The 12,719-nt window shown below is 40.3% G+C and overlaps 1 pseudogene; it reads right to left on the reverse strand.

Annotated features, from left to right (window-relative positions):
• Positions 1-529: 529 nt before the first annotated feature.
• Positions 530-2,003, reverse strand: LOC101599280 (annotated as a pseudogene).
• Positions 2,004-12,719: the final 10,716 nt, after the last annotated feature.

Genomic DNA, 12,719 nt, shown 5'->3' on the forward strand with positions numbered 1-12,719 from the left:
AGAAATCACCCAACCAAGAGTAGCTTCTGGGAAAAAAGGTTTATTTTGGCTTATAGGCTTGAGGGGAAGCTCCTGATGGCAGGGAAAAACGATGGCATGAGCAGAGGGTGGAACACAGCAACAGGAGGGTGTGCCAAACACTGGCATGGGGAAACTGGCTATAAAGCCCATAAGCCCGCCCCCAACAATACACTCCCTCCAGGAGGCGTTAATTCCCAAATATCCATCAGCTGGGAACCTAGCATTCAGAACACCTAAGTTTATGGGGGACACCTGAATCAAACCACCACAGGAGGTAATATGATGGAGAATGGAATTTCAAAGGGGAAAGTGTGGGCGGGGGAGGGAAGGAATTACCACGGGATATTTTTTTATAATCATGGAAAATGTTAATAAAAATTAAAAATAAAATAAAATAAAATAAAATAAAGCCTGGTTGTACAGTCTCTTCCAACAACACATTTCCCTTCCTTCCCTCTTTCTCTCACACTTTTTCTCCCCAATTACAAGCCCAGTGCCCTTGGCTCTACTATGTGTTGGAGAACTTGCCAGGTTTCCTGGATGGCTCATAGGGCACTCAGAGGATGCTGGGTGTCTCCTCCATCACCCTGACCAGGAGGTTGTCAATGTAGTCCTCGAGCTCCCGGATGTGGGTGTCCTTCCTCCGGAGTTCTTTGTGCTTCTCCAGCTCCTACAGCACCTCTTCATAGGTCAGACTCCAGTACCCGCCTGTGGCATCAAAAGGATTGCTGTCCGGGATTTTCCTGAGGTCTTCATGGCATGTCAGATTCATATGAAAGCCTGAAGATGGCATTATAGTGGGAGCCCTGAATTTAGTTGTAAACGGATTGGTTGAGTCATAATCAAAATAGTCCTGACGGTTTTCACTAAATGCATTAGATGATTTCAAGTCACTGGGGCTATCACATCCCCCATTGTTAAGTCTGTCAGATCTTTTGGTATTCTTTCCAGTCACTCTTTCAAATAGGCTCACTTTTTCCCTTTTTTCGCTTTTATTTTCTTTCCTTACTTCAATTGACTTTGAAAATAAATTCGTGCTGCTGTCCCATGATTCACTGCTTTCTTCAACTGGATTTTTTTTGCTTGGAAGTGTTGCAACTTTTTGGGGTAAAGCAGTCACATTTGCAAATGGGTCATTCTGTCTTCCAAAAGACGATTCACCTTCATCCACAATCCTGTCAGGCTGGTTCATTTTGGAAGTATCAAAGCTTAATGTTCTTCTGTGTGGAGACTTGAGACTTCCACTTTCTTGAACGGCTCTAAAAGGATCTATCTGGCGACTGTGAAGATGCGTCTGACCAATGGCCCCAGACTTCAGTTTCTCAGAAAATATGTGCCGCCCAGTCAAGTCAGACATTGAATGCGCAGACTAGAGTCACTGAGGACCCAAAAGAAAAAGCTTTTTGGTTTGGACTTCATCTGCATCTCACCACTTGAAAATTCAGTATTGGCATTGGGCACGTGAGTACTTGGAATGATTGCAGAAGATGTATCCGAAAAGGTCCTGTCATTTTTTCTACCTTTCATCTTATCTTTGAACTTTGCAAAAGGAGATTGCGCTTTGTCCTTCATGGATAAGTCAAACATGCTTGTGGTCATGTTGTTCCTCATAAATTGGATACTGACCTTGATCTCACCTCTGTTTTTGACTCTTTTTCCTTGTTTGGATTCTAATCTAAGCCACTTGGTTTTCCTTCTTTGTTTGTCCTCAAAGATGCCATTGAGATTGATTGCCACCTGCCCTAAAAACTTATCCAGCCCCACCAGGGACCTGTGCATAACTATGAGGGAAAGAATGTATTTCTCAGGGTTCTCCTGCATGAGCAACCCAGGCAGCTCAAAGGAGGCCTCTTCCTTACAGACTGGATCTAGGGTTTTCTAGGCCACAGAGGCGAGTACTTTTCCTTGCCCAGCTGAATTATGGTGTATGTGTCATTGGTGCCACTTTTGCCTGTCGGATTCAGATCTTGCTCAGACAGCATCAACCTGTCCTTTTGTTGTTGTTGTTGTCATTTTGGGGTTTTTTTGTTTGTTTGTTTGTTTCTCTGCACCCAGTTCACCAAAGCAGGCAGCACCCCTCCCGCAGGGAGAGCCCAAGTCACTAAATCACTGCATCCTAAAGGACATGTTACCACCGAGCCAAGCCGACTCGGAGCTGCCCCACTTCTGGTCTCAAGGGGGATAGCTCAGGGACATGGCCGCTGGGGGGGGGGTCCCTGTCCTCGGGAGCAGCACCAGAGCCCACATCACCTGGCCGCGCCTTCCAGGCCTCCGCGCGGACCCCCGTGGGCCTCAAGTGTCCGCCCTCCGGCCGCGGAGGACAGAGGACGGCCCCACCCGCCTCTCCACGCCGGGCCCCCCTCCTTCTGCGAGCCTCCGCCCGCCCCGCTGGGTCCTTGGCCAGGCCCGGCTCCTCCTCCGACCCCGGTAATAAGAACCGCCAGCGGCGGCTTGGGCGGCCTCGCTCCCTGTCGCCAACCTCTCCCGCCTCCTCCTCCTCCTCCAGTGCCCCTTCGCCTCGGCTCCTCCACCCCGGCGAGGGGACGCGTCTTCCCCCACACCCGGCAGCAGCCTACGGGACGCTAAGGGGACCCGAGGCAGGCGGTGGGTGTGCGGGACTCCTAGCGCTGGGCGGTGGCGGTGGGGGCCGCCTCTGCACTTCTGTCTATATCTTTAACTGTCAAATTAAAAAACAACAACAATAACAGCAACAAATAAAACATAACCTACCAAAATTTACCGGACACAGTGAAGGCAGTCATAAGGGGAAAATTCATAGCCCTAAATGCCTTCATTACAAAGACAGAGAGATCCCAATAACCTGTCCACTTAAAGGCACTGGAAAAAACAAGAAGAAACCAACCAAAAGAGCTCCAGATGGAAAAAAATAATAATAATAATCAAGATTTTAGAACAGAAATTAATGAATTGAAAACTAAGAAAGCAATTTTTAAATATCAATGAAACAAAGAGCTGATTCTTTGAAAGAATAAAAAAGACTGGCAAACCCCTGGCCAAATTGATCAAGCAAATATACATATACATATGGTCTCAAGTTACCAAAATCAGAAATAGAAAGGATAGATAAAAACAGACACCAATGAAATTGGAAGATTCATCAGGGCATACTTCCAAAACCTCCACTCCCCAAAATTAAATAATCTGGAAGAAATGGGCAAATTCCTTGACACATACCATCAATCTAAGCTAAATTCAGAGCTGATTAATCTCCTAAACAAACCTAACACATCCATGGAGATTCAAAGGTAATAAAATTCTCCCCCAAAAGAAAATAAAAACAGGGCCAGATGGCTTCTCAGCTGAATTCTATAAAACCTTCATTGAAGAACTGAAACCACTTTTTTCTCAAACTTTTCTGCATAATAGGAGACCAGGAAATCCTCCCTGACTCCTTCTCTGAAGGTAGCATTACCTTAATATCAAAACCAGAGAGAGATGTAACCAGGTAGGAAAATTTTAAGTCTATATCCCTCATGAAATTAGACTCAAATATCCTGAACAAAATCTTTTCAAACCAAATTCAACAACACATCAAAAGCATTCTCCACCTTGATCAAGTAGGCTTCATCCCAGGGATGCAGGGATGGCTTAACATACAGAAAATTGGTCAAAGTAATACACCCCATAAATAAACTGAACCATAAAACCCACATGATCATCTCAATTGATGCAGAGAAGGCCTTTGACAAAATACAGTGCCACTTCATGAGAAAAACACTGGAAGGAATACACAGCACAATAAAGGCTCTATATAAAGCTCCTAAAGCCCAAATAATATTTAATGGGGAAAAACTCAAGGAGTTCCCACTGAAACAGTGACAAGAAAGGGGTGCCACTCTCCCCAGGGCTCTTCAACATAGTACTAGATTTATTAGCCCAAGTAGTATGACAGGAGAAATAAATAAAAGGGATACAAATTACAAAGGGAGGAGTCAAGTGTGGTGGTTTGATTCAGGTGTCCCCCAGAATCTTAGGTAATCTGAATGCAAGGTTCCAGCTGATGGAGATTTGGGAATTAACACTTCTTGGAGGAAGTGTATTATTGGGGGCAGGATTATGGGTGTTATAGCCAGTTTCCCTGTGTCCATGTTTGGCACACTCTCCTGTTCCTGTTGTCCACCTTATGTGGGCCAAAGGGTGATGTCCACCCTCTGATCATGCCTTCTGTAAGCCAAAATAAACCTGTTTTCCCATACTCTGATTCTTGGTTGGGTGATATCTACCAGCAATGTGAACCTGACTGCAACAGTAAAGTGGTACCAAGAGTGGGGTTGCTGTGAAACACCTGACTATGTGGCTTTGGCCTTTTACATAAACTTAATTGAAGAAAACCAGTCAAGTCTTAAAAGAAAGTTGGACATGCCCAGCAGCAGTCCATCATCAAGTGTAAATGGTGTATATGTGATTGGGTTCGAGCAGGCCCTGAAGAAACAAGTAAGTTATACAACAAAGTTGCCCAAATACCAAGGGTTTCTACTGCTGTTAAAATGTCTTATGTCCTCAAGCATGCACCTATGGAATCATGGAGTGTGCCCTATGATCAGTTGACTAAGGAGGAGAAGACAAAGACATGATTTACAGATAGTTCAGCATGTTATATGAGCACCTTTCAGAAGTGGACAGCTTCAGCATTACAGACCCTTTCTGGGACAGCTCTAAAGGACTATGGTGAAGAATAATCTTCAAAATGGGCAGAACTTCAGAAAGTGGATATGGTTGTGCATTTTGCTTGGAAAGAAAAGTGGCCAGATGTGCAATTATACACAGATTCATGGGCTGCATCCGATGGTTTAGCTGGACATTCAGGGATTTGGAAGGAGCACAATTGAAAATTAGTGAGAAGGACATTTGGGGAAGGTGTGTGTGGATCAAGCTTTCTGGATGGGCAAAGGCTATAAAGATACTTGTGTCCCATGTTAATCCTCATTAGAAGGTGACTTCATCAGAGGATGACTTTAAGAATCAAGTAGATAAGCTGACTCATTCTGTGGATAGTGGCCAACCTATTTCCTCAGCCATTCTGGCATTGCCAACTGGGCCCATGAACAAACTGGCCATGGTGGCAGGGGTGCAGATTACACATGGGCCCAAAAACATGGACTTCCACTAAGGCTGACCTGGCTTCAGCTGATGCTGAGTGCCAAATTTTCCAGCAGCTGAGACCAACTCTGAGCTCCTGATAGGGTAGCATTCCTCAGGGTGATCAGCCAGCAACGTGGTGGCAGGTTGACTACATTGGAAGACTTCCATCATGGGAAGGGCAGTGTTTTATCCTTACTGGAATTGACACTCATTGTGGGTATGCATTTGCCTTTCCTGCACCTAGTGTTTCTGCCAAAACTACCATCCATAGGCTTATAGAATGCCTTATCCACTGTCATGGTATCCTATACAGCATTCCTCTGAACAAGGAACTCACTTCACAGCCCAGGAGGTAAGGCTGTAGGCTCATGATCATGGAATTCACTGGTCTTATCATGTTCCCTACTACCCTGAAGCACCTGGCATGATAGAAGGTGGAATGGCCGATTAAAGAAATAGCTACAGCAGCAAGTAGGTAGCAATAGCTTGGAGGACTAGGGGAGGATCCTCCAGCAAGCTGTATATGCCTGGAATGAGTGTTCTATATGTGGTGCTTTTTTGCCTAAAGACTGGATTCATGGGTCAAGGATTCTAGCCATGTGGAAGATAGAACATTTGAACTGAAAAGAGAAGACAGAAGAAATTGATTGGGGATACAAATATTTGATAAGTTTAAATAAACATGTGAACAATATACAAGGTAACTGTGGGATACTCTAAAAAAAACAAACATTTGGATCATGGATATACCAGGAGGGGAAGAAATCCAAGCCACAGGAATAGAAAACATATTCAACAAAATTATTGAAGAGAATTTTCACAACCTTGCAAAAGAGAGGCCCATCAAGATACAAGAAGCTTACAGACACAAAACAGATAGGATAAAAGAAGAAACTTTCCAACGCACAGTATAGTTAAAACTCTTAACAAGGATAACAGATTGAGAATGCTAAAAGCAGTAAGGAGAAGCAACTTACTACAGTCAAAAGCAATCCTAACAGAATTACCTCAGATTTCTCAATGGATACCCAGAAAGCCACAAGCACCTTGAATGGAACACTTCAAAGTGTAAAAAACTATGGCTTCTAACCTGAATTACTATTCCTAGCAAAAGTATCCCTCATAGTAGATGAGGAATGGAAAACCTTCCATGAAAAATGTCAGCTCTATGATTATGTGAACACCAAATCAAACCTACAGGGAATACTTCAGGGAATAATACAAACAGAAGGGGCATACAATAAATCTCAAGAGCCTATAAGAATAAGACCACAATAACCAAAATCAGACCAGCCTCAAAAAAAAGGGCAAAGCCCAGAAGAGCACCAAACCCATAAAATAACACATCATGGTAGAGATTAAATCAAATCTCACAGTTATAGCCTTAAATATTAATGGTCTTAACTTACCCAACAAAAGACAAAACTTGGGCTGGAGACATGGCTTAGCAGTTAGGTCACTTGCCTGAAAAGCCAAAGGACTCAGGTTTGATTCCCAAAGACCCATGTAAACCAGATGCACAAGGTGGCACATGCATCTGAAGTTCATTTACAGCAGCTGAACGCTCTGGTGAGCCCATTCACTAACCATCTGTCTGTCTGTCTGTCTGTCTGTCTGTCTGTCTCTCTCTCTCTCAAATAAATACAAAATTAAAAAAATTAAAACATGAGTTAATAATGTCAGTCAGAAAAATGGAGGCTTCTATCTGCTGTCTTCAAAAAATGCACCTCACCACTAAAGACAGACACCTCCACAGAATGAAAGAATGGGAAAAGATATTCCAAGCAGATAGCAATAAGAAATAAGCAGTTGTTGCTACATTAATATCTGATAAAATAGACTTCAAACCAAAAGTAATCAAAAATGACAAAGGCTGCTTCTTACTCATCAAGGGAATGACCCAACATGACACCACAATCATAGCCATATGCACCAAACACTTACTTGAAAACCAAACAGAAATAAACACCAACACAATAAAAATTGTGAACAACCATTCTCCAGTGCCGTCAATACACAGATCATCCAAGCAGCAAATCAACAGTGAAGTAATAGAGCTCAACAGTAACATAGATTAACTAGACCTAACAGACATCTACAGAACTGTCTACACCAACTCTACACATTCTTCTCAGTAGCCTACAGAACCATCTCCAAAATATATCATATATTAGACCATAAAGCATGCTTCAATAAATTTAGGAAACTTAATACAACTTTTTGTATCATATCAGATTATAATGCTTTAAAGGTAGGAATTAACAACAAAACATAGATCAGGAATTCCACTAGCTCCTGGAGACTAATCAACACATTTTTAAACAACAAATGGGTTGTCTAAAAACTAAAAAAGAAATAGTAAAATCTTTAGAATTGAGTGATAATGAAAGCACAACTTACCAAAACTTATGGGACACAATGAAAAGACTACTAAGGGGAAAATTCATAGCACTAAATGCCTTTGTAATAAAGACAAATAAATCCCAAATTAATAACTTAATCATCCACTTAAAGGTGCTAGATAAACCAATGCAAACCTAAGAGTTCCAGATGGAAGGAAATAATCAAGATCAGAGCAGAACTAATTAATTGGAAACTAATAAAATGATTAAAACTAATAAAATGATTAAAACTAATAAAATGATAAAATCGATGAAACAGAGACCTGGTTCTTTGAAAAAATAAAGATGATTGATAAACCTTTGGCCCATTTGATCAAATGAAAAAAAAAGAGAGAAGTTTCATATTCACATAATCAGAAATGAAAAGGGAGAGGTTATTCCAGACATCAGTGAAATGGGAACAGTCATCAGGACATACTTCTAAAACTTTGACTCTACAAAATCAAACAATTTGGAAGAAATGGATGGATTGTTGGACACATACAACCTAGCAAACTAAAGTCAGAGCATATTAATCTCCCAAGCAAACCTATCACCTTCATTGAGACTGAATGTAATCAGAAACATCCCCCAAAAGAAAAGTCCAGGACCAGATGGCTTCTCAGCCAAATTATATCAAACCTTCATTGAAAAAATTGTAAACAAATTTTCTTAAACTGTCTCTAATAATCAGAGAGCAGGAAATCCTTCCCAATGCCTTTGATGGAGTAGCATCTAATACCAAAATCAGGCAGAGATCAAATACGTAAAGAAAACTACAGGCCTAAATCTCTGATTAACTTAAATGGAAAGATTCTGAACAAAATCCTCATAAACTGAGTTTAAAAGCATCCACCTTGATCAAACAAGATTCATCCTAGGAATACAGGGATGGTTCAGCATATGGAAATCAGTGAATATAATATGCCACATAAATAAACTTAGTCACAAAAACCACATGATCCTTTCAATAGATGCAGAAGGCCTTTGACAAAATAAAACAACACTTCATAATCAAAACATAGAATGGACATGGATGGTTTATATGTCAACATGACAAAATCTATATATAAACACCTAAAATCAAAATAATATCAATGGGAAAGACTGAAGGAATTCTCTTTGTAGATCAGGAATAAGACAGGGTGCCAAATCTCAGCATTGCTCTTCAATAAAGATAGCCCAAGCAATAAGAGAGTAGAAAGAAATAAAAGGAATACAAACTGGAAAGGAAGAAGTAAAATATCCTTATATGCAGATGACATGATCCTAAACAAGAGTGACCAGAAAGTCTACATCTCAAAACTTCTAAAGGTAAATTCCTTCAGGAAGGGGCAAGATACAAAATCAACACACAAAATAAGTAGCCTTTCTATATGAAAAGGAAAAAGTGTACTGAGAAATAAATCAGAAGGACTGTTACATTTTCAATGACCACACACACATGCACACACACACATACACAAATCCTTGCAATAACACTAACCAATGATGTGAAAAACTTAAATAATGGAAGCATAAAACCACCCAGTAAGGAAACTGAGGAGAATTTGAGAAGATGGGAATTTGAGAAGATGCTCCTGGATAGGTAGAATTAATGAAGATTTAATGCGATACCAATAAAAATTCAAGCATCATTCTTCACAGAGATAGAAAAACAAAAAGGATTTCAAAATTCATATGGAATGGCAGCAGGCATCAAATATCCAAAAATATTGTCAGCAAAAGAAAAACCTCTGCAAGTATCACTATATCAAATCTAAAGCTATACTACAAAAGCATAGTAATAAAAACAGCATGGTACTGGCATAAAATGAGAAATATAGATCAATGGAATAGAATTGAAGACCCAAAACATAGGTCAAGTGACTAGCTCCTTGATCTTTGACAAAAGTGCCAATCATGTAGACCAGAGAAAAGACAGATCTTCAACAAATTGGATAACCAAATGTAGAAAAATGAGAGGAGAATCACTCATCTCACCACTCACAAAATTCAACACGATATGTATTAGTGACCACAATTAAAGACCTGAAACTTTTTAACTACTGGAAGAAACAATAGAAGGAATAACTCTCCACTAGATAGTAGTAGGGAAGGACTTCCTGACCAATACCACAGTACACAGTAGCCCAGGAAATTAAACAATCTCTTAACACATGGGATCTCATGAAGCTAAAAAGCTTTTATACAGACAAGTGTACTATAAGCAGAGCGATTAGATTACCAACAAAATGAGAGAAAATTTTTTGCCAACTATACCACTGACAGAGGTCTAATATCTAAAATTGACAAATAACTCAGAAACCTAAACAATAAAAACTCAAACAACCTGCTGCAATAATGGGGCAGAGTACTGAATAAAGAACTCAGAGGAAGAAATACAAATCTCTAACACTCTCTTAAGACAAGTTTCAACATCCCTAACCATCAGAGAAATGGAATGTAAAACAGCTATGTGATTCCGCCTTACTCCAGTAAGGATGGAAATTATTAAAAAAATGTAACAACAACAAATGTTTGTGAGGAGTGGGGAAGGAGGTTCCTTCATTTACTGTTGGGAATGCAAACTTGTACAACCAGTATGAACATCAATATGGAGACTCCTGAAAAAGATGAATATGGAACTATCAACAGACCCAGTTATTCCCTCACTGGACATTTACCCTAAATGCTACATGCTTCATTACAAATGTTTTCTCAATCATGTTTATAGTTGCCCAATTCAAAATAGCTAAGAACTGGAATCAATCTAGGTGTCCATCAATGGATAAGTGAATAACAATGCTATGGTATAAATGCACATTAAAAAAATGAACAAACAAAAAAATCAAAAACAAATAAAAATAATGCAATGAAATTTGTAGGAAAATAGATGGACTTACAACAAATCATACTTAAAGAACACACACAATTACCAAAAATCTCATCTGCAGTTCTTAGTCTGGTTCATCTTGAGTTACTGGCATAGCAGATAGGTAAATTGAGGCTCAGAAAATCAGGATGGAAGGGTTTGGTGGATGGAAGGAGAGGGTGGTGGGAATAAACTCAAAACCAAATCCAAAATGTACTGGTTCCATATAAATCTTTCTTCTTGAAGGTAGACTGAAAGATGTAATCCTTAACAGGACTACAGGGGGAGTGCCTGAAAAGAAGGTCCTTAGAAAGGGTGGGATGAAACCTAACCTTAGAAAACTTTACCTCTCACCTGTATCTTGTAGTACCAGAAATAGGTATTACCTACAATGAACCGTTGATTGGAGAGACCTAGGATATCCCCAAAACAAGACAGGCTTCTGTCAAAGCACATTGTTACCCTCATGAGGTAAAACATAAAACACTTTAGCTAAAGACATCAGAGGCTGTTGGCACAGAACATGGGGAGACCTGGCTGGAATTCACAAAAGAGCCGTTCCCCAGACAATTAGCCCATCTATTGCTAGAAAGTGTGACATGTACTACTGGGAGAAAGTGACCCAACAGCAGTGTCAGGAAGCAGTTGTCTAAGCTACTCAGAAACAACCAGCCTCACAAGAATTACACACTAGTGCAATGTGACACACAGCCTTGTTGGGAAACTAGTGGTTTTCTGAATGGCTAAGAGAGCCACATCTGGAATGAGGAGCCAGGTCAGAACCCAATGGAGACAAAGATTATGCTCTCCAATCCCGAGATCCCATTAGTTTTGGCTAAAAGAGTGGCTACACCCATCCAACTTTCCCCAAATTAATAATACTTATCCAATTTAACCTATGCTGACTTACTCTTTATTGGAGGGTCTGTTTATCTTTTTCTGAAGGTAACAAGGCCCAAGGAGATAAACCACCTCTTGCATCTCAGACAAGGCCAAGGCGAAACCACTAAGGGAGTGAGGAATTGAGCAATAGTGCTGCTTCCACGGTGAGCCTGAAGTTCAAGAGCAGGGTGAAGGAGACAGATGTAGAGAGGATATCCAACACATACCAAAGCAGAGACCCAGAGGCTCCTATGAGCTTATCACTGAAACAGACTGAAAACACATCCATTAAGTTTCAGGAAATTTTGTGGAGGAGGGAGGTGGAAATACTGTAAGAGTCACGGGTTAGGATGTCTTGCCCAGAGACACTGCCTCCCTGAAAAAAAACCAACTGTTACTACCACAGTGGATAACCCACATCCCCAAGGGGAATACCAGCAACCGCACTGTTTTTGGACCCCTGCACAACCGGGGCAGAGAGGAGGAAGAAGATAGTATGAACACATGATGCATCCATACAAAATATTTTCTTAATAAAAAATAACGTATCTTTGTAGGTGCTTAAACTTTTAACAAGATATGGTGAACAAAATGCAATACAATATTCTTTAATTTGAATCTTCTACAGCTGAAATCCTTAGGAAATATGAATAAAATAGGTTCTGAAAACAAATGAGTGAAACAAAACTTACCAAATTGATTAAATCTTAAACCTGATATTATCAAACTGTTTTAAAAAGCAAGAAGTTAAAGGTAGTGATGTATTGGTGAAATTTTGTAACCATTTCACATAATTACATTTTTCCTCAATTTTTGTGCAATAGGTAACAAGAGACTATCATGTGGGTATAAAACTTAGCATGAGTTTTAAACATCTGAACGCAAATGTGACTAAATGTGCTTAATTCTGAGAGTTTAATGAGTTTTTATCTACACCTCACATGTCAGAGTTTGTGGGCAGCATGGCAATGTGACCTCATTAAATTAATACTTGTGACAAAGATGGAAATGACCATTGAATATCAGAATAAATAATGTATCATCTGGTATTCCTTGCTCTTGCTGCTTGAGGCATCTGGGGAAATTAATAAGGGTTACTTGTGTCAATCAGGCAAATCAGAAGTAAAAAGAAATCTTCAATTAATCATGGTATCTTACAACAATCCCTTTGGAAAAAAAAACAAGAACCCTATTAATAAAAAAGTGTTATGCCGTCTGTTGCCGTTGACAAACAGTGATAAGCTTCTCATGGGACAGGGTGTATGAGTGGTTCATAATGAAGTTTTTTTCTTATAAATTTCACTAAAATCATTCCAACTGCAAAGTCTTAGCTGTTCTGAGGCACAGTACCCGCGAGGCTTCAGCGAAGGAGGTTTTCCTTCTTGGCTTTCACAGAGGAAACTCTTGATTACTGCACAGGTCCTTTGTAGCATGCTGCCAGCTGCTGTCACAGTAAGAAGCTGAAATATGCCCCGTGC

This window comes from Jaculus jaculus, chromosome 2 (genome assembly GCF_020740685.1).
Source record: "Jaculus jaculus isolate mJacJac1 chromosome 2, mJacJac1.mat.Y.cur, whole genome shotgun sequence".
Taxonomy (NCBI): Eukaryota; Metazoa; Chordata; class Mammalia; order Rodentia; family Dipodidae; genus Jaculus; species Jaculus jaculus.